At 34.1% G+C, this 25,398-nt stretch overlaps 1 pseudogene; it reads left to right on the plus strand.

Annotated features, from left to right (window-relative positions):
- Window positions 1–11,703: 11,703 nt before the first annotated feature.
- Window positions 11,704–24,662, plus strand: LOC105725652 (bifunctional phosphoribosylaminoimidazole carboxylase/phosphoribosylaminoimidazole succinocarboxamide synthetase-like; annotated as a pseudogene).
- The last annotated feature ends 736 nt before the right edge of the window (window positions 24,663–25,398 follow it).

Raw genomic sequence — 25,398 nt, forward strand, 5'->3', positions numbered from 1 at the left:
AAAATTAGCCATGCATGGTGGTACATGCCTGCCGTTTCAGTTACTCAAGAGACTGAGGTGGGAGGGGAAGAATATCACCACATTCATTTGAATTCCAGTTCTTTATCTCTCACAACTAGTTGGGGGAATCTTGATAAATGCCCTGAACCTGTATGTGAGCATAAGAGAATATGAGAGTAAATATGATAGAGTGATTACAATCTCACTGTGAGAATTTGTTCCATAGTAAGATTTTGATAAATGATGAGCTACCACTATTATATCATTACCTGTGTAAATTATATATCATCACAATTTATTCAAGGGTAATTGGAAGCATAACAGGATAGCAATAAAGAGTTCAGATCTAGAGTCAGGTCAAAGGAAACTTACAATAATGACAGAGAGCAGCTTTTCACAGGGCAGCATGAGAGAAAATGAGTGCTGTGAAAAGGAGGAAGCCCCTTATAACACATCAGACCTCATGAAAACTCATTATCATGAGAACAGTATGCGAGAAACTGTCCCTCATAATTCAATTATCTCCACTTGGTCCTGCCCTTGACACATGGGGATATTACAATTCAAGGTGAGATTTGTGTAGAGATAAAGCCAAATCATATCATTCTACTACTGGCCCGTCCCAAATCCCATGTCCTCACATTTTAAAACACAATTTTGCCTTTTCAACAGTCCTCCAAAGTCTCATCTGAGACAGTGCATGTCCCCTTCTGCCTATGAGCCTGTAAAATCAAAAGCAAGTTAGTTATTCCCTACATACAATGAGAGTACAGGCATTGGGTAAATAGACCCATTCCAAACGGGAGAAATTGGCTAAAACAAAGAGGCTACAGGCCCCTTGCAAGTCCAAAATCAAATAGGGCAGTCATTAAAGTTCCAAAATGATCTCCTTCAACACCATGTCTCACATCCAGGTTATGTTGATGTAAAAGCTGGGCTCCCATGGCCTCAGGCATCTCTGGCCCTGTGGCTTTGCAGGGTACAACCCCCACCCCACCCCTGCGACTGCTTTCATGGGCTGATGTTGAGTGTCTGAAGCTTTTCTAGGGTAATAGTGCAAACTGTTTGTTGATTTACCATTCTAGGGTCTGGAGGACAGTGGCCCTCTTCTCACAGCTCCACTTGGCAGTGCCTTAGTGGGGACTCTGTGTGGGGTCTCCCACCCCACAATTTTCTTGTACATTGACCTAGCAGAGGTTCTCATTGAATACTCCTCCCCTGCAACAAACTTCTGCCTGGACACCCAGGCCTCTTCATTACATCCTCTGAAATCTAAGTGAAGGTTCCCAAACCTCAATTCTTGACTTCTGTACATCCACAGGCTCCTCATTATGTGGAGGCCACCGAGGCTTGGGGCCTGCACCCTCTGAAGCAATGATCAAGCTTTACCTTTGCCCCTTTTAGCCAACAGCTGAAGCTGAAGCAGCTGGGATGCAGGGTACAATGTCCCAAGACTGCATAGAGCAGGGAGGCCCTGAGCCTTGTCCACAAAACCATTTTTCCCTCTAAGGCCTCTGGGACTGTCGTGGAAGGGGCTGTTGTGAAGGGATGGAGACATTTTTCCCATTGTACTGGTGATTAACACTTGGCTCTTCATTACTTATGCAAACTTCTGTAATGGGCTTGAATTGCCTCCCAGAAAATAGGTTTTTCTTTTATATTGCATCATCAGTCTGTAAATTTTCCAATCTTTTATGCTCTGTTTTCTTATGAATGCTTTGCCACTTAGAAATTTCTTCCACCAGATACCCTAAATGGGGGTATCTTTATCTTTCAAGTTCCAAGTTACACAGTTCTCTAGGGCAGAAACAAAATGCTGCCAGCCTCTTTGCTAAAGCACAGCAATAGTCACCTTTGCTCCAGTTCCCAACAAGTTTCTCCTCTCCATCTGAGACCACCTCAGCCTGGACTTCATTCTTCACATCACTATCAGCATTTTGGTCAAAACTATTCAACAAGTCTCTAAGAAGTTCCAAACTTCCCTACATCTTCCTGTCTTCTTCTGAGACCTCCAAATTAGTCCAACCTCTGCCTGTTACCAATTCCAAAGCCACTTACACATTTTTGGCTATCATTATAGCAGCAACCCACTCTCTGCATTGGCAATGTCCTATATTATTCAATTTTCATGCTATGAAGAAATACCCAAGACTGGGTAACTTATAAAGAAAAGAAGTTTAAATGACTTATAGTTCGACATGGTGGGGAGGCCTCAGGAAACGTACCATAATGGTGGAAGGCACCTCTTCACAGGGTGGAAGGAGAGACATAGAGTGCCAAGCAAAGAGGGGGATTCCCTTATGAAACCATCAGATCTCATGATAACTCACTCACTATCATGAGAACAGGATGGGGTGAAACTATCCTCATGATTCATTTATTTCCACCTGGTCCTTCCCTTGACATGTGGTGATTATTAGAATTCAAGGTGAAATTTGGGTGGGGACGCAGAGCCAAATCATATCAGAGACCATCTTAATAAAGTACCTAACAAATTATACAGCTCATGGCTGAGCATGGTGGCTCACTTCTAATTCTAGCACTTTTGGAGGCTGATTGGGAGGATTAATTTAGTCTAGAAGTTCAAGGTCAGCCTAGGCAACATAGTAAAGCCCTGTCTCTACAAAAAATAGCTGGGCTTGGTAGCGTAGGCCTGTAGTACCAGCTAGTGAGGATATTGAGGTAGGAGGAGTGCTTGAGCCCAGAGATTGAGGCTACAGTGAACCATAATAATGACACTGCACTTTGGCCTAGGTGACAAAGTGAAATCCTGTCTCAAAAACATATATATGGTTCATGACATATATTCAGTAAAATTAGCAGTAGTAGTAGAAGACATAATTAGAACACTATAATGCTATTCTACTTTTCTCTAGGGCTGACTGGTGGAACAAGAGGCTCCCAGTGGAGCAGAAAGAAAATTGAGATATTTTCTTTGCACATAGTAGATCCTCTATCGATGTTAATTTGTTTGTTTTTCTCTTAAACAGCATGTCTTCTGCCTTCTGTCATGAAGACCTTGTTGCAAATGTGCCCTGTGAGGCCACTTTATTTAGTCGTGATTCTATTTCTGCTCATAACTTCTCCCTCCTCAGAATAAAAAAGGCAGCATGAGAATTTATGTTGTTTCTTTTTCTTTCCATCTGGTTATTTTGCTTTATTAGTAGCAGTCTTCAATTCACTCACGAGAATATAAACTCAACTACGAACATGGCTTTCTATTTTTATTGAATCACAAGCATTGAAGAAAGGAAATATTTAAACACTTTCGCTTGAGAAGCTATTTGATGTATACACTCTTTTCCCGAAAATGTCATTTTAAATGTGTTTACTATAAGATTTCCTATTATTATAAGTAAACAATCTCACAGTCTTGAATACCTGGATTTGAATATTTCAGAGAGAGTTAGAATTTATTATTTTACTTAGCATTGAAATTAGATATATGTAAACCACAAAGTGTTTGTTTGTTGTTATTAATTGTTCTCTGATGAGATTTGTGTTAGGTTACTCCAATTCTAGAACACTTGAGAAAAACATAAATACTCCTGCTTCATTTGGGGGTACTGGAATGATTTACTATAAATTGGTCAAAGTTTTATATGGGAAAAAGCATAAATATAGCCTAATGTCTTGTGAATATAAACTGTATTTGTTTCTTATTTGCATAATATGCATAGAATATATTTCTGAAGTGAGAAAAGGAAAAATTTTAGAATTATGCTTATTTTTGAACAGTCAAGTTTATGAATTATACAAAGATGAATTTGAGGATAGTTTTCCTTTTAAATACTTCCATTTTTTATTTTTTCTTCTAAAACTCAATGAAACAGAAAAGACTACTACAAAATTTAACACAATGTTTTCCTAAACTATTTAGAATATATTCCCTCAGATTTCCCAACAGAAATCAGAATTTATAGAAAATATTTTAAAGTATTGTTAAAATTCCTGTTTCTGAAAACTCAGTAATGTTTTTATATTGTAGTAGTAAACTGAAATACATTCAAGAGGTGAATAAAGGAGGACACAAAATTTTACTCAAAAAGATGTCTCTCTAGTATAATGAATATTTTGAATTTAAAAAACCTTAGAAATCAACAGGCCTTGAAAGAGACTGTGTCCCTATCTATATAATCATCAGACTGACCCACCAAAGAAATAAAATAAACCTTTTTTTCTTCTCCCTGTTATCTCATTATCTATTGCAGGAATGAAGACTAAGCATGTAATCAGACCTGGCCCAAACTTTTTAAAAAATAGTATCTGTCTTTCAGACTTACTCAGTTTGCAACTAGAACTATTTTGTAAGTCAACTTGTGTTTATTGCAAAACCCATACATTTTAACACAATGTATGTATTAAAAGGCTATTTGAAACATGTAATATGAGTAATAATGGCAACATTAAAAGGAAATTTCTACTTCTGGAAGTAGATGGGAATTAATGGAATTAGAAGACATAGTAATTTACCTAGAGCTATAGTTAAATTTTTTAAGGATTTGATGTAAAAGGTTAAACTCTATTTGGAATATGTGGAAATGCTACATATCACATGCAGAAACAAATAACGGTGACAGGAGTTCATGTTCCTTTCAAATAGTACAATACTTCCTTTTGAAATTTAAAGTCCTAGGGTGCTCCAAACCTAGACCATATGCATACGAGCAATGTTCTTTTACACTGAATTCAAGAGCTACACTTGGTTGCAATCACTCCTTAACCTCCATCACCTCCCCTGTCTCTTATTTATTTACTACCTATATAATCTCTACATTCTTCATGGTTTCTAATAGCTGCACTGCTTGTACTGGCTTCACTTTCATGGTTTCTACTGGTTCTATAATTTCCCTAGCCTATGAAGTTTCCTTCTCTCCCATTACTTCTGTCTCTATTATCTTGTTTACAGCTTTAACCTCTTCCACCTCTACCATAAATTGGCCTAATCATAAGCTCAAAATAATAAAAGAAAGCCACCCAACAAAAACACATTTGAATTTTATTAAATGAAACACAATTACTATTCATCTTATACCTATCTACCACTTCTTTTATCTGAGAGGTTAGGCAAGAAAATAAAATAAATGTATCTAAATTAAAAGGGAAGTAGTAACATTATCTCTGTAGATGACACAAACTCATATGGAGAAAAAAGATTCCACATGAAAAATAATCTATTAAACCTAATAAATTCAGCAAATTTTTAGGATAAAAATTAACACTCAAAGCTATGCTATTTCTATAAGCAATAAACAATAAGGAAAATAAATTAAGAATATAATTACATGTATAATAGCATCAGAATGCATAAGATACTTAGGGGTAAACTTAACCAAAGAGGCCAAAGACTTGTGCACTGAAAACTACAAAATGTTACTGAAATAAATTAAGAAGATACAAATAAAATGGAAAGACACCTATGTTTATAAATTAAAGTCAATATTGTTAAAATATCCATATGATCCAAAATGATCTACAAGTTCAATAGAATCTCTGAAAAATCCCAAAAACATTTTTATCAATGATAGAAAAACCCATTCTAAAATTCAGAGGTAAATTCAAGGGATGCCAAACAGCTCACAGAGTTGTGCAAAGGAGCAACCCACATTTTATTATTTCAAAACTTATTGTAAAGCTACAGTAACCAAAGCAGCATGGTATTTTCAGGAAGGCAGACATATGGATGAATGGAATAAAATAGAAAGTTCAGAAATAAACCCTTGCATATATAGTCAATTACTTTTTGACAAAGTTTCCATGGCCATCAAATGTGGAAAGAAAATTCTTCAACCACCAGTGCTGTGAAAACCGAATATCCACATGCAAAAGAATGAAGCTGGACCCTTACTTTAAAACATATATAAAAATTAAGTAAAAAGTGAATTCAAGACCTAAATATAAAAGATAAAATTGTAAAACTCTCTCAAAAGAAAGCATAAGAAAAACACTTCATGACACTGGATTTGGCAATGATTTTATCTTTATGAGACAAAAAGTACAGGCCACAAAAAAAAAAAAAAAAAAAAGGAAAGAAAAATACACTGGACTTTATTAAAAGTGAAAAAAGATAAATATGTATCACAGAGACCTACAAACTGAGTAAAAATACAGCCCACAGAATGGAAGAAAATATTTTTAAATTAAATATCCTGTAAAGGATTGATATCTAGAATATATGAAAACTTGTATAACTCAACAAGAAAAACCCAATTAAAAATAGACAAATAACTTGACTATCAACTTTTCTCCAAAGAAAATATTGGAAAGTTTGTCATTTAAACAATATTATTCTTAACGTTCCTATCTCCATTTGTAAGACTCTGATTATTTCAAATACCACATATAAGTGTAGTCATGTTATATCGGTTATTCTGTAACTGGCTCATTTCATTTAATGTAGATTAGAGTGACTATATTATGAAAATAATAAGCACATGAAAACACACTTACCATCACTAGCCATTAGGAAAATGGAAATCAAAAACATAATGAGATACCTTAGACACATTAGAATGAATACTATTATTAAAATAACAGAAAATTCTAAATATTGAAAAGTATATATATATATATATATGTATATATATATACTGATGTGTATTGTTGAAATATTCTACCTGCTATAGTAAATAGCATGATGGTTCTAGTAATTCTATTTTTGGGTGTGTACTTCAAATTATTAAAATCAGAGATTCTAACAGATATTTGTACACTGATGGCAACAGCAGAATTATCCATAACAGCCAAAAGGTGTAAACAACTCAAATATTTATCAACCAATGAATGGATAAACAAAACATGGTGCAATGGACTGGATTTTTGTGTTACCCCCAAATTTATCTATTGAATCTCTAATCCCAAATATGATGTTCTTTCTTAGAAGGTGGGACTTCTGGGAGATAGGTCATGAATGTAGAGCTCTCATAAATTGAATGGTGATCTTAGAAAAGCGATCAAAAAGAGCTCTTTAGTCCTCTTAGCTTCACGTGAAGACACAATTAGAAGTTGGCCGCCTGAAACATAAAAGAGGACCCTCACCAGAACCTGATTTTATTGGCATCTTCATCCCAAACTTCTAGCTTCCAGAACTGTAAGAAATATATTTCTGATGTTTATAATATGCCCAGTATATGGTAATTTTTTATACCAACATTATCTAAGACAAAATTTGGTACTAAGAATGATAGTGCTATTGCAACAAACACCAAAACATATGAAAGTGGCTTTGGAAGTGGGTAAATGGTAGAGGCTGAAAGAGTTTAAGGTACACTGTAGAAGAAGCCTAGATTGCTGGTGATCAAAGTTTTAAAGGTAATTCTAATGAGAGCTCAGAAAGAAAAGAGAAGCTCTATAGTGAAGTTTCTATTGTCTCAGAGAATGCCTAAGTGAACATGAGCAGAATGTTAGTAAAAGTGTGAACACTAAAGGCTATTTTGATGAGGTCTTAGTCATAAATAAGAAACATGTTATTGGAAACTGGAGGAAAAGTAATAGTTATTATAAAGTGGCAAATAACTTTGCTAGATTATGTTTGTGTTCTAGTATTTTGTGAAAGATAGTACTTGTGAGAGATGATATTGGGTATTTAGTTGATGTCATATCTAAGCAAAGTTTGGAAGAAGTGGCTTGGTTCTTCCTGACTACTTATAGTAAAATGTGAGGATACAGAAAGGAAGATGGAATCGCTAAGCAAAAAGAAACCAGAACTTAAAGATTTGGAAAATTCTCAGCCTATTTGTATTAAAAAAAAGGTAAAGAATGTTTGGAAAAGAACACTAAGATGTTACCAAGCTACTGTTTGAAAAAATATATATATATAAAAATGTGAACAATGAATTTAATCAATCACCTCAACAAAACCTAGGAATAGAAATGGGGTTATTCCAGCAGAAATACTTTTAGTTAATACTAAGTGGCACAGATAAAATTGGACAAAATGAAGGAAGACCTTCAGACTTCTTAGACCCTGCAGGAATGGACTGAAAAGCTATTTGTCTATAGCACATGTTATTCTTTATGACAAGAGAAGGACCTGAAGAACATTCAGAGATCATCAGGGCTGTCACTCCCACTGTATGCTAAGAGTGAACAATCCTTCCAGGGAGGGAAAGATTGTTCCTCCACCTTGATTTCAAAGTGCAAGACCAACATTTAGCAGAGTTATAGGGATGGGACCACTGGGTGTAGCCCTGATAGTATAACCCCTATCCCAACAGAGAACTACAGCGTGGGTGGGTTCACAACAAAGAACATCAAATTAGAGACAGCTCTCTGCCAATCTATGTGGGTGGCATTGCTATCCAGTGGGTCCAGAAGGCAGGACTGCTGCTCCAGAGGGTCTGGAAGGTAAAGCATTGAGCCAGAGAGGATTATTTTTGAGCCTTAATATCTTATGGAGTTTGCCTTACTAAATTTCAGACTTGCTTGGGATCTGTCACCCCTTCCTTTTTCCCTATTTCTCATTTTTGGAATGGGAATGACTAATCAATGCCTGTTGTGCCATTACATCTTGGAAGCATATAATTAGCTTAGCTTCATGGCTAGAGAGAAATTTTACCTCAGGATAAATTATATCTTGAATCATACACACATCTGATTTAAATATCTTGATCAGACTTTGAACTTTGATGAGACTTTTGGGCTTTAGAGTTGACACTGTAATGAGTTAAGACTTGAGACTTTTGGGAAGGAATAAATGTATTTTGCATGTGAGAAAGACATGTATTTGTGAGAAGGAGGCAAAGGTTGGGATGCAATAAAATGAATATGTGTGTCCTCCCCAAATTTATATGTTAAAATTCTAACTCTCGATGTAATGGTATCATTTCAGCCTTTGTGGAGCAATTAGGTCATGATGCTAGAGTCCTTATGAATGGGATTAGTGCCCTCAAAACAGGAATCCTAGAGAGCAATCTAGCCCTCTTACTACCATGTGAAGATAAAATGAGAAGTTGACTGTCTGCAACCTGGAAAAGTGTTCTCACGGGAACTCAACTATGGTGGCACCCTGATCTGCTATAGACTTCTGATTTATAGGAAATAAACTTCTATTGTTTATAAATGACCTAGTTTATGGTGCTTTTTATAGAAGCCCAAACTCACCAAGACATATGGTTTATACATTCAATGGAATATTATTCAACCTTAAAAAGAAATAAAATGTCAGTATATGCTACAACAGAAATTAACCTTAAAATATTGTGCTAAGTGAAAAAAGCGACATGAAATGGCAAACGTTGTATAATTATATGTATATGAGGTAGGTGTAACAGTCAAATGCATAGAAACAGAAAGTAGAATGGTGGTATACAAGAGTGGTAAACAAGGGAGGAGAGAATGGGGAGTGATTGTGCAATAGGCAGAATCTTAGTTTAAAATAAAGTTTTGGGATATATAGCGGTGATGGTTGTACAACATGAATGTACCTAATGTCACTGAATTTTACATTTAAAATTATCAAAATGGTGAATATTATATATATTTAACTATAATAAAAAATTTAAAAAGCTTTAACAGAGAAAACTTATCTAAGGCAAAATAAAAACAAGAACAACAAAAAAACAGATTGGTTTCCTGGAGGATGGTGAAATTGATTAGGAAGGGGCATGAGGCAAATTTGTGGATTGATGGAAACACTTCATTTCATTATTGGCATTTACACGATTGAAAGGTTTATCAAAATTATTTCTGTCATTATACATTTGTCAGAATTTATAGAATGTACAACATGAAGTTATTCCTAATGTAAAAAATGGACTTTGGCTAATAATAATATATGAAAATTGCTTCATTGATTATAAAATTGAACCACACCATTTCAAGTTGTTAATATTAATAAGAAGATAAACTGCAATAGGAGAGTATATGGAAACTTTCCTTAAATTCTGCTCAAATTTTCTCTAATCTTAAATTGCCCCTGAAATGAATGAAAACATAATAATGTAAAACAAACCTACAAAACCTCTTTAACTTGTATTATTGATATATGTACATTTTTAATAGGTAAATGCTTCCCCAAACAAATACATAAATATTAAATTATGTTAAATATATGAATGCTGAGGTGGTTGGAAGAGAAGTATACTGATATGTGCAACTTACTTTAAAATGCATAAAAAACCACAAACTGATGGATAGAGAGAGATGGAGAGATGTGATAAAGCAAAAGGGGCAAATGTTAAATTGGAGAATCTAGGTGACGGATATGTGGATATTTGCTGTACATTTTGTCAATCCCTCTGTATTGTTAAATATTTTCTTAAAAAATTGTGTGAGGGGAAATACTAATGCAAAAAATGTTTATATAGAAAGGCACTTGAATACTAAATAAGATTACAGTTGAAAGACTAACACTGCCCTATTTAAAGACTTCATATAAGGCTACAGTAATCAAGACAATGTGTTACTGGCAACATAATAGGAAAAATATCAACCAACTAGAGTAGAAACCTGAGAAATAGAGTCACATAAACATAGTCAACTGATTTTTGACAAAGAACTGGAAGAAATTTAATAGAGAAATAATAGATAGTATTTGTAACAAATGTGCTGGGACAACCACACATCAAATATCCACCCCCTTCCAAAAAAAAGTAATCTATATACTTACCTTAAGCTTTTCACAAAAATTAACTCTAATGAATTATGTACTAAATGTAAAATAAAAAGCTATGTAACCTCTGGAAGATAAAATAGGGGAAAATCTAGATGACCTTGAATTTAGCAATAATTTTTAGATGCAACTCCAAAAGCATAATTCATGAAAGAAAATTTTGATAAGCAATTCATTTCCAGCTGTGAAATCAGCGCAACTAACCATTGATATTCAATTGATAAATTTGTTTCCTATAGAGACGTAGGTTAACAATTCTGACATTGCTCTCCAACAATAAGAAACATGGCCCCCACCATCTGTCATTAATTTGCTAATTGTTTATTTTCCAGAAACATGAATAGTTTTTATCTCTTAGTCCTGTCAGATATTGCCTCAGCTCCAGAGAGCCTCACCCTATGCACTCAACTCAACTCCATCTCAGAGTCTGCTTCCCAGGTAAACAAACCTGTAATAAAGTTTTACCCTTAAAATGGTCATGATCATTAGTGTAAAATATAATTAAATAATTTTTTCTACATCTTTGTAATTCTCTTTTATTATTTAAAAATAATTCTTGTTATTTTTGAGCCAGGCTTAAGTAGTGACAGGATTATTCTACTAAACTCTGAGGTGCAGGTAATATACTTTGGCTATTGTCATATTAAGTGGGATTTCTGCTGACAATGATAAAAAATGATGCATATATTTGATTTCTATGCACATCTACTCTAATTCCCAGCTATAGGAGTTGCAGAATAATGTCTTAGAAGATGTCATAGTAGGTGATCTTATGAAGATGCAACCTAAAACTATTTTGTGTAGCAGGATGCAGCTAAAATCATGTGTGCATCATCTGTTAGGACATTTTCTTGTTTTTGCACATCAGTAACATGTGTTTCTCACATAGGATCACACCAACTGAGAGTTCAGGGAATTTTCTGATTAATCAGCTAAAGAGTAGAAGGTGATTTTAAAATCAGAAAATCCATATCTTCCTCCAAATACAACCTGGTTACATTGAGGTATGTCAAGATACCTTCTATTGAAAAAGAAAAGTTTCTTGAATAAGAAGCTGATTAGAAAAAATTTAACAATGAATTATAGTACGCATGAAAGAGGCAGGTATCAGACAAATTGAACACTGAATAATGGAATTTGCTAAATTATCCATTATTTATATTATTTCATTCAGTTTCTAGAATAGGAATTCATCATTTAGCTTTTATCTATTAAGATTAGATATTTAATTAATCTAAATTTCTGGAATTTAACAATAATAAACAATCATTTCCAGCATTTACCTTTTGTCAGTAACTTTGCTAAATAATAATTTTACACTTTCTCATTTATTTTCAGAGCAATATGGAGAAGTGCTGAGCAATATTCAGATTTTGCTGATGCAGAAACTGGAAGTTGCAACTATTCTTAGACTTGAAATATTGGTTTGAGTTTAGCAGGCAAATATGCATGAAAGAAATATTTCAGGCAGAACAAATACTGCAATGGCAGGGAGTCACAAGTAGGCATTTCTTGTAAGGGAAACTACACATAGTGTTATACAGGCAGAGACCAGAAGAGTTAAGCATAACATGCAAAGATTTTATCTTTATACAATGGAAATCTTGCGAAAAATTGAATTAAGAGGGTTGCAACACCAGATTTACCCCTTAGATAAATATACAGGGATACCGTGGAGACTGGGTTTGATTCCAAACCACTGCAATAAAGTGAATATCACAATAAAGTGAGTCACACAAATTTTTTTGTTTCCCTGTACATATAAAAGCTATATTTGCACTACATTGTAGTCCACTAAGTGTGCAATAGCATTATGTGTAAAAAATATACATACCTTACATTAAAAAACACTTTATTGGTAAAAATTGCTAATGATCATCTGAGCCTTCAGTAAGTCATACTCCTTTTGCTAGTGGAGGGTTTTACCTCAATGTTGATGGCTGTTGACTGATCAACGTGGTGATTGCAGAAGGTTGCAGTGTCTGTGGCAATATCATAAAATAAAACAACAATTAAGTTTACTGAATCAATTGATTCTTCCTTTGATGAAAGATTTCTCTTTAGCACATGATGCTGTTTGGTAGCATTTTACTTAGAGTAGAACTTTTTTCAACATTGGAGTAAAAGATCCAAAATCCTGCCACAGCTCTATCAATTAAGTTTATGTAGTATTTTAAATACCCTGTTGTCATTTCAACAATATTCACAGTATCTTCACCAGGAGTCGAGTTCATCTCAAGAAACCACTTTCTCTGCTCATCCATAAGAAACAACTACTCATTTGTTCAAGTTTTATCATGAGATTGCAGCAATTTAGTGACAACTTTAGGGTCCATTTCTAATTCAAGTTCTCTTGCTATTTCCATCACATCTAGAGTTACTTCCTCTACTAAAGTCTTGAACCTCTCAAAGGGATCCATGAGGGTTAAAACCAACCTATTTCAAACTCCCATTAAAGTTGTTATTTTGACCTCCTCCCATGAGGCAGCCACATTATAAAATATATTAGTAACATTTTTATAGATGATTTTTAACTTACTTTGCCTAAGTCTATTAGGAAAATCACATATATACCACTTACAGCCTTAAAAAATGTATTTTTCAAATAATACATCTGGAAAGTTAAAATCACTCCTTGATGCATAGGCTGCAGAATGGATGTTGTGTTAGTAGGCATGAAAACAAAATTAATCTTCATGTGCATCTCTATCAGAGCTTCTGGATGACCAGGTGCATTGTCAATGAGCAGTAGCATTTTTAAAGAATTTTTTTTTTTTCCTGAGCAGTAGGTCTCAACAAGGGGTTAAAAATATTCAGGAAACCATTCCATAAATAGATGTGCTGTCATACAGGCTTTGCCATTCCATTTATAGAGCACAGGCAGAGAAAATTTAGTCTACTTTTTACAGTCTCTGGGATTTTCAGAATGGTTAATGAGTATTGACTTTCTCACTAAACATAATAAATTCCAGCTTTTAATCTAAAGTGAGAGAGACCTGTCACTCCTCATTTTACTTGAAGACTTAGAGGCCACTGTGGGACTATTACTGTAACTGGAATACTTTCAATATTGTTGTATTTCAGGGAATACGAACACCTGAGGAGAGGGAGAGATACAGGGGAATGGCTGGTCAGAGGAGAAGTCAGAACACATACAACATTTATTACTTACATTTGCTGTTTTTTATGGGTATAGTTCATATTGCCTCAAAACAATTACAATAGTAACATCAAAGATCACTAGTCACAGACAGATATAACAATAATAATAATAAAGTTTGAAATATTATGAATATTCACAAAGTTTGAGACAGAGACACAAAGTAAGCATATGCTATTGATAAAATGCTAGAAATAGACTTACTTAATGCAAGGTTATCACAAACCTTCAATTTCCAAAAAATACAATGTCTGTAACATACAATAAGGGAAAGCACAATAAAATGAGGTATGTCAGGAGCCTCAGTGTTCAAAATGCCTACTAGATGAAGGTAAAGACATAATAGCAGAAATGGCTTGCTGAGAAAGCTATATGGCTATTTAAGTAGAAGGAAACCAGAAGTAGGAACCACTGACATATTTTGATACTCTGTATATGTCATATAAATTGGGCATACAAATTGATGAAATAATCTGTTCTGTTGAATGAAGATTTATTCATTATATTCTTTATTTCATTGTAGGTTGCTTTCTATGAAAACACTTAAAGGTCAGAAGTTCTAGTTCTTTCTATGCCTTTTTTTAGCCAAGATGAAAACAAATTGAGCTGATAGGGATTTTGAAAATCTGGTGTTTGAATTATCTTATCTGAATTATCTGTTAATCTATAAGTCTCTGGTCTAATCACTTTGTGATCCAGTTATTATGGTTGACTGACTTATTAACCGTTTTAGGATGACTACATATTGTGATATAATAATTGATAGCTTGATAATACAACTACAAAATGGTTTACCAAGTTGCTAATAAAGTCCTGGTATACATTTTGTAAATTTTGGTCAGGTGGTGTGTAGATTGCTAGTAAAGTAGAACTTACAATTAAAATAAATGAAAGAATTTTCTTAAGATTAAGTTTGCTTGTGTTGATAAGCACAGTGCTTCTAATCATATTCTCATTACCCAACACTAAATGATAGAGGATTTATGATGCTATATAAAATTTTATATCTCTACTTGGTACAATTTTATAAAATGTCAATATTTATTAAATTTTGTATAAAATATTCTAATAAGTAGTAAAATCAGTCACTTGTTTTCTTAGTTTTCTATTCTTAAAATAAGGTTTGCTATTTCTTAATAAGAATTTATTATTTCATGTTTCCCTAAAAGAATGCTTATTTCTCACTATCAATATTACCACTGAACAATTCAGGCAAACTTACTGTGGAAATGAATCAATTCTAATTGTAATTAGTGAAAAAAAAGTACTTCATAATTCCATTTTGCTAGAAGAAAAATAATTCTGATGATTACTGCTCAATGTCTTCTACCTAAGTGTCTTAGATATGTTTAATTAAGTGTGGCTGAAACGTTTCTGAATGAGAAGTAGCAACAGTTACACTATTCACTGATATTCATTAAAATTCATCTGGAAGACATCCTATATTTAATAAATGAACAAATACAATGTTGCTGACATTTTTAGAGCACTAACTGCTTAAATTTTCAAAAATAATACTTATTTTTTAGGAAACATTATTCACAAGCTCACCATTTAGAGATACCTTATTAATATGTATATTTTCTTTTACCTTTTTTCCCTAGAGTTATCTTTCATAAAATGAGATTATAATATATGTTGTTTACAGAAGTGTTCATTTATTATCACATATACATTTTCACATGTTATTAAATATTCTACCTCACCATTTGAATGGCTATATGGTAGCTAATTGCATAGCTGTACATAAATGTATTTATATTCTTTTTTTACATATTTCAGTATTTTCTATTTTAAAAATTATAGTATTATACACAACATTGCAATTTACATTCAAATCAACACATCTTGAACTTGATGAGTTCAATGTGATAAATTTCTAGAATCGGATTGCTTGCTTGAAAAGGTGTCTATGATTTTAATATTTTATGGATATGCACACACATACAATTAATAGCCAAATCTCCAGGGAGGTTGTTAACATTACACTTCCTTTATATAATTAAAATGTCTAATTTCTCACTTCCTTCACATCACCATGTTTTAACATTCTCTTAATCTTTACCCATTAATTATTTTTAAATTTTCACAGTTTTAATTGCCATTTTTTGGTTCCTTTTTGCTTAATTTTCAGTCATTTAGTCTGACTTCATGTGGGCCTAAGAAATTTTTTATGGGTAACAATTAAGAATATCTCAAAGGAATAGATGACCAGAGTATCTGCCTCAGATGTTTTCTTAAACTTGTCAGTTTTATTTACTTGTTATCTATTATCTATCCTCATGATCCTATTTAATTTCTAGAATCAACCTAGATATAAACTATTCTGTAGATATAAACTAGTTATTAACTATTTAAACCTAGATATAAACTAGGTATAAACTAGTTAAACCTAAATACGAACTATTCTTTTTTTGTTTTTATCAGTCATTTTTATCTTTCTGTGAATTAACAGTGAACATCCCTTTCCAATTTTTTTCTACTAAAATATTTATAGTTTGAGTTGTTCCCTGAAATATTTAATCTAGAATTTATTTTTATAGAAGCTACATAGCAGAAACTTAACTTTTTCTCAAATTTATGACAAATAATCTTTAATATTCACCTAAGATGTTTGCCTTAGTGAATAAGAAACAAAAGAGTTTATGTCAATATAGATGTTTAAATAATATAAAATATGAAATGTAGTTTATTAAAGTGCCATTTCAGTTAATATGCAGTAAGGCCCATATCCCCCAGTGCTTTTAAAATATCTTCCTACAATATCCCATCAATACTTTTAAATGATTGATATTATGCAGTTGACTCAATTTAAACTTCTCTAACCCAAGTAGGAATTTATTATGTTTACTGGCACAACATTTTTTTTGTAATAGGACTTTTGCTAGTATTGCAAAATTAACCCTGGAATTATGTTTACTTTGTACCTCCAAAAATCATACAACTTCAAGAATAATGCTGTAGTCATTGTGCGAAACAAAAACAAGACAAATTTAAAAAAATTAGTTTCTGAAAAGATTCCACTGACATGCAAGCTTGTCCAGAATGAGGTTGCTAATTTCAGTAACTTAATTGTGATTATGTTATCTTAATAAAGTAAATGGCATGTCTTTGATTATGATTTTTAACAAAAACAAACAAAAACTCCAAATGACTTAAATGGGATAGAAATTTGTGAAAATGTTAGCTTGTGTTGGTATATTGTATGGTCTTAAACAGGATAGGGTTTTAGCAAAATTGTTGAAGCATTGGATAAACGATGCTTGCACTTTTTATTTTACTCTTTTACTACCATGATGGCAGATTTCATAACAAATTTTGCAAAGCATACTCTTCCTGAAAAACTATAAGGAAGAGATCTACCAAGTATAGTACTTACTTTTGAGATTAAAATGATACTAATATCAATAACAATGTCTTTGATTTAAAAATACTTGTAGAACCAAACATGTATTTCAAGAGTTAGAGGTGCTAAAATAATATTTGTAGTAAACAATTTGAATAAAAAACTAAAAATGGTTGCCAGGGAGACTAGGCGTGGTGGCTCACGCTTGTAATCCCAGCACTTTGGAAGGCCGAGGCGGCGACTTATTAGGTCGGGAGTTCGAGGCCAGCTTGGCCAACATAGTGAAACCCCATCTCTACTAAAAATACAAAACTTAGCTAGGCATGGTGGCAGGCGCCTGTAATCCCAGCCGAGGCAGGAGAATCGCTTGAACTCGGGAGGCGGTGGTTACAGTGAGGTGAGATTGAGCCACTGCACTCCAGCCTGGGCCACAGAGTGAGACTCCGTCTCAAAAAAAAAAAAAAAAAAAAAAAAAAATGGTTGCCAGGGTGCTAATTATCAAGTAGCTTATGATTTCTTCACAGCAGATAAAGTCTAAGGGCTAAAAGACTGTCAGAGTGTAAACATGTTCTGTTGAATCAGCTAGTTAGTGAAAGAGCTGGGGTGACTCTTTTAAACAGGTGACATTTTCCAATCCAAGTAGCTGTATATCATACATCTCTCCAATGTGCCATATATGCTTAATGTTAAAATTCAATTTCCTATAAAACTGAGAAGGTAGTCAGCATTCTACATAAAATCAATTATATTCACCATGCAGAGAAAGCCATTTATTCCCCCAGTGTTATTTAGCTCTAGTCAATGAAAATGTCTACATATAGAATGAAACAATGCATTTGAGTTTAAATATGTGTTTGATGTTGACACTTTGAGACTAGTTACATCTTAATTCAATTGTACATATGAATTTGGGTTTATAGATAGAAATTCTAAAGAATTTTTAGTTAGCTTAGACATGTCAGGTGAATGTGAAAAGCAAACATTAAGATGGACCCATTGAATTCCAACACCTTATGTCCAGATTCTAATATAATGTTTTGTTTGTCAGCGGAACCTGTGACTTTCACCTAACAAACAGAGCATGGTGAAGTGATGATATGTCATGCCTGTAATTGTATTACATTTTGTAAGTCTCTATATTGCTAGCACACTTGCTTTCTCCCCGTGTTGCTGCTTTTAAAGAAACAAGCCGCCATGAATTCTAAAAGTGCAAGGAAGTGAATTTTTACAATATTATGAGGTATGTTGGAAGCAGTTCTTTCTCTAGTTAAGGCTCTGATAAATACTCATCCTGGGCTGATACCATGATTTCCAGCCTTGTGAAACCCTGATGAGACAGCCCAGATACGCCTTGTCCAAGTGACTAGACCACAGAAAGTATGCAATAATAAATGTGTCTTGTTTTAAGCTTCTTAGTTTATGATAAGTTGTTACACAGCATAGAGAACTAATACTGTGATTTATTGAATATATAGATGGCTTTGGCAAATAATGGAGTATTTGGGGGAATAAAAGTATTTTGGCTAAAAGTGCTTTCTAAAAGAAATAGCTGTCTTGTGAAAAAATATTACCCAATTGATCAACCTAAAATTTTTAATTGAATTGAAATTTTAATTGAAGAAATTCTTTTAAAATTTAACCTAAAGAAGAAATTCAACCTAAAATTTTAATTGAAGAAAATCTTTATTTTCTTCTCTGCAGAGCAGGAAAACAAAAATTTAACACCTACCTAAAGCATAATTTTAACTTCTTCAACTTATTTTGATAAACATTGTCTTTCAGAGATCATTATACCTTCACAACGTATTTTAAAAGATTAGTCTCAACAACTTAAATGCAAACTCCAGTGGCTTTTCTAAGAATCACATAGCATTTTAAAGTATGAATAAATGTAGGACAGAGATGATTGTATATATTTTTCAAGACTACACGGAGGTGAATTGTGAGAATATCCAAGTCTCATGCTTCATGAATAAAAAACTTCAAAAACCAAAACCAAACTGTACTCTGTAAAATTATATAATAATGAATTTACTCTTAATAGGTTTGTAAAACACAGCATGCATTTGATTGCATGTTGTCATGATTTTGAAATATTTTCAGAGGCAATGTATGAGTCACATAAGAATCACTTTTCATACTTAAACCTTATTTTTATTCAGCAATGGTGCTATCCAACTTGATCAATTTCTATTCTTTCTCGATTTCTATTTTTCCTTCTCTATTTCTATTTTTGACACCCTAACTGTTAAAAAAATTGTATATAATCTCAGAAGAAAAAATGTGTCATGATTAAAAGAAGTATAATGATTTTAGAAGAAAACTGCAACAAAAAAGAGATTCCTTAAATACTGTCAATATCATCAAAATAATTGTATTAATAATTACATTGCTTATGTGTTTTAACTTTAAGCTTAAAGTTATACTACATTTTTCACATTTTTATCTCATTTAATATTTTAGTATCTCCATGAAGTATTTCTAGTACTATACCCATTGTATACTTCAGAAAACCAACACTTTCCTAAAGTTTCAGTTCAGGAAAACATATCTGATTGAAACGCCTGTGTTCAAAATGCCCTTACACAGAGTTACTTCCACAGTCTCACAGCCACCTCTAAATTTGTTTCATTATAACTGGCAAAATTATCGTAAGTGGAGAGTTATTTGGTTTCAATTTGATTTAGACTTAAATCTCAGCTAGTTCATTTACTGTGTGACTTTGAGTAAAAGAAATAACAACAACAAAAATGTTTGCAGAGTCGTTCCAGGCACTGTTCTAAGCGCTTTACATATGTTAACTCAGTTAGTCTACAACAAATACATAAAATACTGTATATATTTTTCATCATCTTCATTTTGTAGATGAGAAACTGATGTACATGGAGTTAAGTAACTTGTTTAATGTGATAAATCCAATAAAAGAACAGAAATTGGCTGGGCACAGTGGCTCATGCCTGTAATCCCAGCACTTTGGGAGGCTGAGGTAGGCAGATCACGAGGTCAAGAGATTGAGACCATCCTGGCCAACATAGTGAAACCCCTGTCTCTACTAAAATATACAAAATTACCTGGGTGTGGTGGCGCGTGCCTGTAGTTCCAGCTACTCAAGCGACTGAGGCAGGAGAATTGCTTGAACCCAGGAGGCTGACGTTGCAGTGAGCTGAGATCATGCCACTGTACTCCAGCCTGGCACATGTCGACAGAGTGAGACTCTGTCTCAAAAAAAAAAAAAAAGAACAGAAATTTGACTTCAGTCTAACTCCAAAAGCTATTGTAATTTAACATTATATTTTATCACTGTGGACCTTAATTATCTAAACTATAGGATTTGGATGACAATTCCCATAAACCATTTGAGGATAGGGGCCATATCTTCAAAATAGTAGTGTGAGAAATGATAGTAATTTCACTATGTTTCTCTTCTCTGAAGGGCAACACTTATTATTTATTTATTTATGAAATGTTAGATAGTCAAGGATAAGTCCTCCTACAGTCCAAGGACCAGATTATAGCTGGAAATGCAGCTAGAAGGATTCACCTTGATGGAAAACCTGCAATCTCAAGTAAAATTACCAGTTGTATTTTTCAGTTGTTACAGGAAGAAGGTATTAAAACTTCTTTTACCACAAAATATGGGGAGACAGCTTTCATTGTGCCCCAGTGTAAAATAATCCCAATTGAATGAGTTTGCAGAATAACCACAACTAGTTCTTTTCTCAAAAGAAATCCTGGTGTCAAAGAAGAATTTAGGTTTCACCCATCTAGAGTGAAGACGTTTTTCTTCTTCTTTTTTTTTTTTTTAATTTTACTTTAAGTTCTGGAATACATGTGCAGAATGTGCAAGTTTGTTAGATACGTATACATGTGCCATGGTGGTGTGCTGCACCCATCAACCCATCATCTACATTAGGTATTTCTCCTAATGTTATCCCTCCCCTACCCCCTCACCACCCGACAGACCGGGTGTGTGATATTCTCCTCCCTGTGTCCATGTGTTTACATTGTTTAACTGCCACTTATGAGTGAGGATAAGCAGTGTTTGGTTTTCTGTTCCTGTGTTAGTTTGCTGAGAATGATGGTTTCCAGCTTCATCCATGTCCCTGCAAAGGACATGAACTCATCCTTTTTTTTATGGCTGCATAGTATTCCATGGTGTATATGTTCCACATTTTATTTATCCAGTCTATCATTGATGGGCATTTGGGTTTGGTCCAAGGCTTTGCTACTGTTAATAGTGCTGCAATAAACACACACATGCATGCATCTTTATAATAGAATGATTTACAATCCTTTGGGTATATACCCAGTAATGGCATTGCTCGTCAAATGGTATGTTGTAGATCCTGTCTTCCACAATAGTTCAACTAATTTACACTCCCACCAACAGTGTAGAAGTGTTCCTGTGTCTCCACATTCTCTCCAGCATCTGTTGCTTCCTGGCTTTCTAATGATTGCCATTCTAACTGGCATGAGATGGTACCTCATTGTAGTTTTGATTTGCATTTCTCTAATGACCAGTGATAATAATCTTTTCTTCCTATGTTTGTTGGCCACATAAATATCTTCTTTTGAGAAGTTTCTGTTAATATTCCTTGCCCACTTTTTGATGGGGTTGTTCGTTTTTTTCTTGTAAATTTGTTTAGGTTCCTTGTAGATTCTGGGTATTAGGCCTTTGACAGATGGATAGATTGCAAAAATTTTCTCCCATTTTGTAGGTTGCCTGTTCGCTCTGATGATAGTTTCTTTTGCTGAGCAGAAGCATTTTAGTTTAATTAGATCCCACTGGTCAATTTTGACCTTTGTTGCCATTGCTTTTGGTGTTTTAGTCATAAAGTCTTTATGTCCTGAATGGTATTGCCTAGGTTTTCTTCTAGGGTTTTTATGGTTTTAGGTCTTACATTTAAGTCTATAATCCATCTTTTGTTAATTTTTGTATAAGGTGTAAGGAAGGGGTCCAGTTTCAATTTTCTTCATATAGCTAGCCAGTTTTCTGAACACCATTTATTAAATAGGGAATCCTTTCCCCATTGCTTGTTTTTGTCAGGTATGTCAAAGATCAGATGGTTGTACATGTGTGGTGTTATTTCTGAAGCCTCTGTTCTGTTCCATTGGTGTATATCTCTGTTTTGGTAACAGTACCATGCTATTTTGGTTACTGTAGCCTTGTAGTATAGTTTCAAGTCAGGTAGCATGATGCTTCAAGCTTTGTTCTTTTTTGCTTAGGATTGTCTTGGCTATATGGGCTCTTTTTTGGTTCCATATAAAATTTAAAGTAGTTTTCTCTAATTCTGTAAAGAAAGTCAATGTTAGCTTGATGGGAATAGTATTGAATCTATAAATTACTTTGGGCAGTATGGCCATTTTCACAATATTAAGTCTTCCTATTCATGGTCATGGAATATTTTTCCTTTTTTTGTGTCTTCCCTATTTCCTTGAGCAGTGGTTTCCATTTCTCCTTGAAGAGGTCCTTCCCATCCCTTGTAAGTTGTATTCCTAGGTATTTTATTCTCTTTGTAGCAATTGTAAATGAGAGTTCACTCATTATTTGGCTCTCTGTTTGTCTATGATGTGTGTATAGGAACACTTGTGATTTTTGCACATTGATTTTGTATTTTGAGGATTTGCTGAAGTTGCTTATCAGCTTAAGGAGATTTGGGGCTGAAATGATGGGATTTTCTAAATATACAATTATTCCATCTGCAAACAGAGACAACTTGACTTTCTCTCTTCCTATTTGAATGCTGTTTATTTCTTTCTCTTGCCTGATTGCCCTGGCCAGAACTTCCAATACTATGCTGAATAGGAGTGGTGAGAGAGAGTATCCTGGTCTTGTGCCAGTTTTCAAAGGGAATGCTTCCAACTTTTACTCATTCAATATGATATTGGCTGTGGGTTTGTCATAAATAGCTCTTATTATTTTGAGATATGTTCCATCAATACCTAGTTTATTAAGAGTTTTTAGCATGAAGGGATGTTGAATTTTATTGAAAAACTTTTCTGCATCTAATGAGATAATTGTGGTTTTTATCATTGGTTCTGTTTATGTGATGGATTACATTTATTGATTTGTGTATGTTTAACCAGCTTTGCATTCCAGGGATGAAGCTGAGTTGATTGTGGTGGATAAGCTTTTTGATGTGGTGCTGGGTTTGGTTTGCCAGTATTTTATTGAGGATTTTTGCATCGATGTTCATCAGGAGTATTGGTCTGAAATTTTATTTTTCTGTTGTGTCTCTGCCAGGTTTTTGTATTGGGATGATTCTGGCCTCATAAAATGAAGTAGGGAGGAGTCCCTGTTTTTCTATTGTTTGGAATAATGTTAGAAGGAATGGTACTAGCTCTTCTTTGTACCTCTGGTAGAATTTGGCTGTGAATCCATCTGGTCCAGGGCTTTTTTTGGTTGGTAGGCTATTAATTACTGCCTCTATTTCAGAACTTGTTATTGGTCTATTCAGGGATTCAACTTCTTCCTGGTTTAGTCTTGGGAGGGTGTATGGGTCCAGGAATTTATCCATCTCCTCTAGATTTTCTAGTTTGTTTGCCTAGAGGTGTTTATCGTATTCTATGAAGGTAGTTTGTATTTCTGTGGGATCAGTGGTGATATCCTCTTTATCATTTTTTATTTTTTCTATTTTATTTTTCTTAGAGTGGTAATGTTTTTCAAGGATGATGCCAATCATGACCCACAGTGATCTTAGGAATAGCTAATGGCCACAAAATTTTGCTTCATAGGACTTGTTATAGGCCAAACTGAAGTGGATATTGAGTCATGCAACACAGGCTATTTAAAAAATACTGGAGAAATCCTATTTGCCCCAGAACTGTATACTGGTTGAAATGAAGATTAAATTTGGTGTTCACGTAACCATCAAATTAATTGTTCTTGCTGGCATTATTGATAATAATTTTTGGAGACTCTGGCCATCAGGAGATTTAAGCCAACAGAAAGACAAACAGTCTTACTGGGACCTCAAAGAAGTAACTCCTGAAGGGCTCCAAAAAGTAAAGAAAATCTTTGAATGGGTTGCATAGAGTTGCTTTTGACATCAGAAAGTCAGCTGAGGATTCTAGTATTGATGGGCTCTACTCTGATCATGGTCACTTTAAAAAAAATTAGGAAGGCCTATGGAAATTTTGGAAATTCATGTGAATTTTGAGTAACATCAGCACATAATGGACCAGATGATACTCTGAGGATTAAAGCAGAGTATGAAGGGGATAGCATTCCTACTATATATGTGGTAGTGGCAAGTGGAAAATATGATTCGGGACCAGTAATGTTTGGCAACTCTACATATCAATTTATTAGCTGTTTTCTTCTCAAACCAGTCTGGAGAGCTAAGGATGTGTGTACTTTTCTTCAACTACCCAGTGGTCTAGAATGTTCAACCATATTTTCTCCAGAAGAATTACCTCAGATTGCTGCTCAGATATTTGGAATAAATCAGCATTTGGTAGGGGAAAAACTGCAAGGAATCATGTTGAACACATGAATTCTCTTGAATCAGGCCCACAAGAAAACCAGAGAAGGTAATTTGTAAGAAAGAACATCATTGTATTTCTTAGAGAGAAAACTAGAAATTTCTAATTTAGTTGCAGAAAAATCAAGCAAGATGAAAAGGTGATTTTATATTAGAGAACACAAATGAAACTCATTAGTGAATAAATGCTTCCCTAGATCCATATTAATAAATATGAATACCTAATCCCTAGAAAAGAAAATATTCTATATGGGCATTTCAGTTATCACAGTGTCTGTATTAGTCCATTCTCATGCTGCTATAAATAACTGCCAGAGACTGGACAACTTATAAAGGAAATAGGTTTATTGACTCACAGTTTCACATGGCTTGGGAGGCCTCAGGAAACTAACAATCATGATGGAAAGAGAAGCAAACATGCCTTCTTTACATAATGTCAGGAAGGAGAAGTGCACAGAAAAAGAGGGGAAAGCCTATTATAAAACCATCCAATCTTGTGAGAACTGACTCATTCTCAGGAGAACAGCATGAGGTTAACTGCACCAATGATTCAGTTACCTTCTACTGGGTCCCTCCCACAACACATGGGGATTATAGGATTACAGCTTAAGATGAGATTTGGGTGTGGACACTGCCAAACCAAATCTTCTGTCCCTGGCTCCTCCCAAATCTCATGTCCTCACATTTTAAAACACAATCATGTCTTCCCAACAGTCCCCCAAAGTTTTAACTCATTCCAGCACTAGCCCAAAAGTCCAAGCTCAAGGCATCATCTAAGACAAGGCAAGTCCCTTCC

The sequence above is a fragment of the Aotus nancymaae genome, unplaced genomic scaffold (assembly GCF_030222135.1).
Source record: "Aotus nancymaae isolate 86718 unplaced genomic scaffold, 86718_ANA_hifiasm-v0.15.2.pri h1tg000004l, whole genome shotgun sequence".
In the NCBI taxonomy this organism is placed as follows: Eukaryota; Metazoa; Chordata; class Mammalia; order Primates; family Aotidae; genus Aotus; species Aotus nancymaae.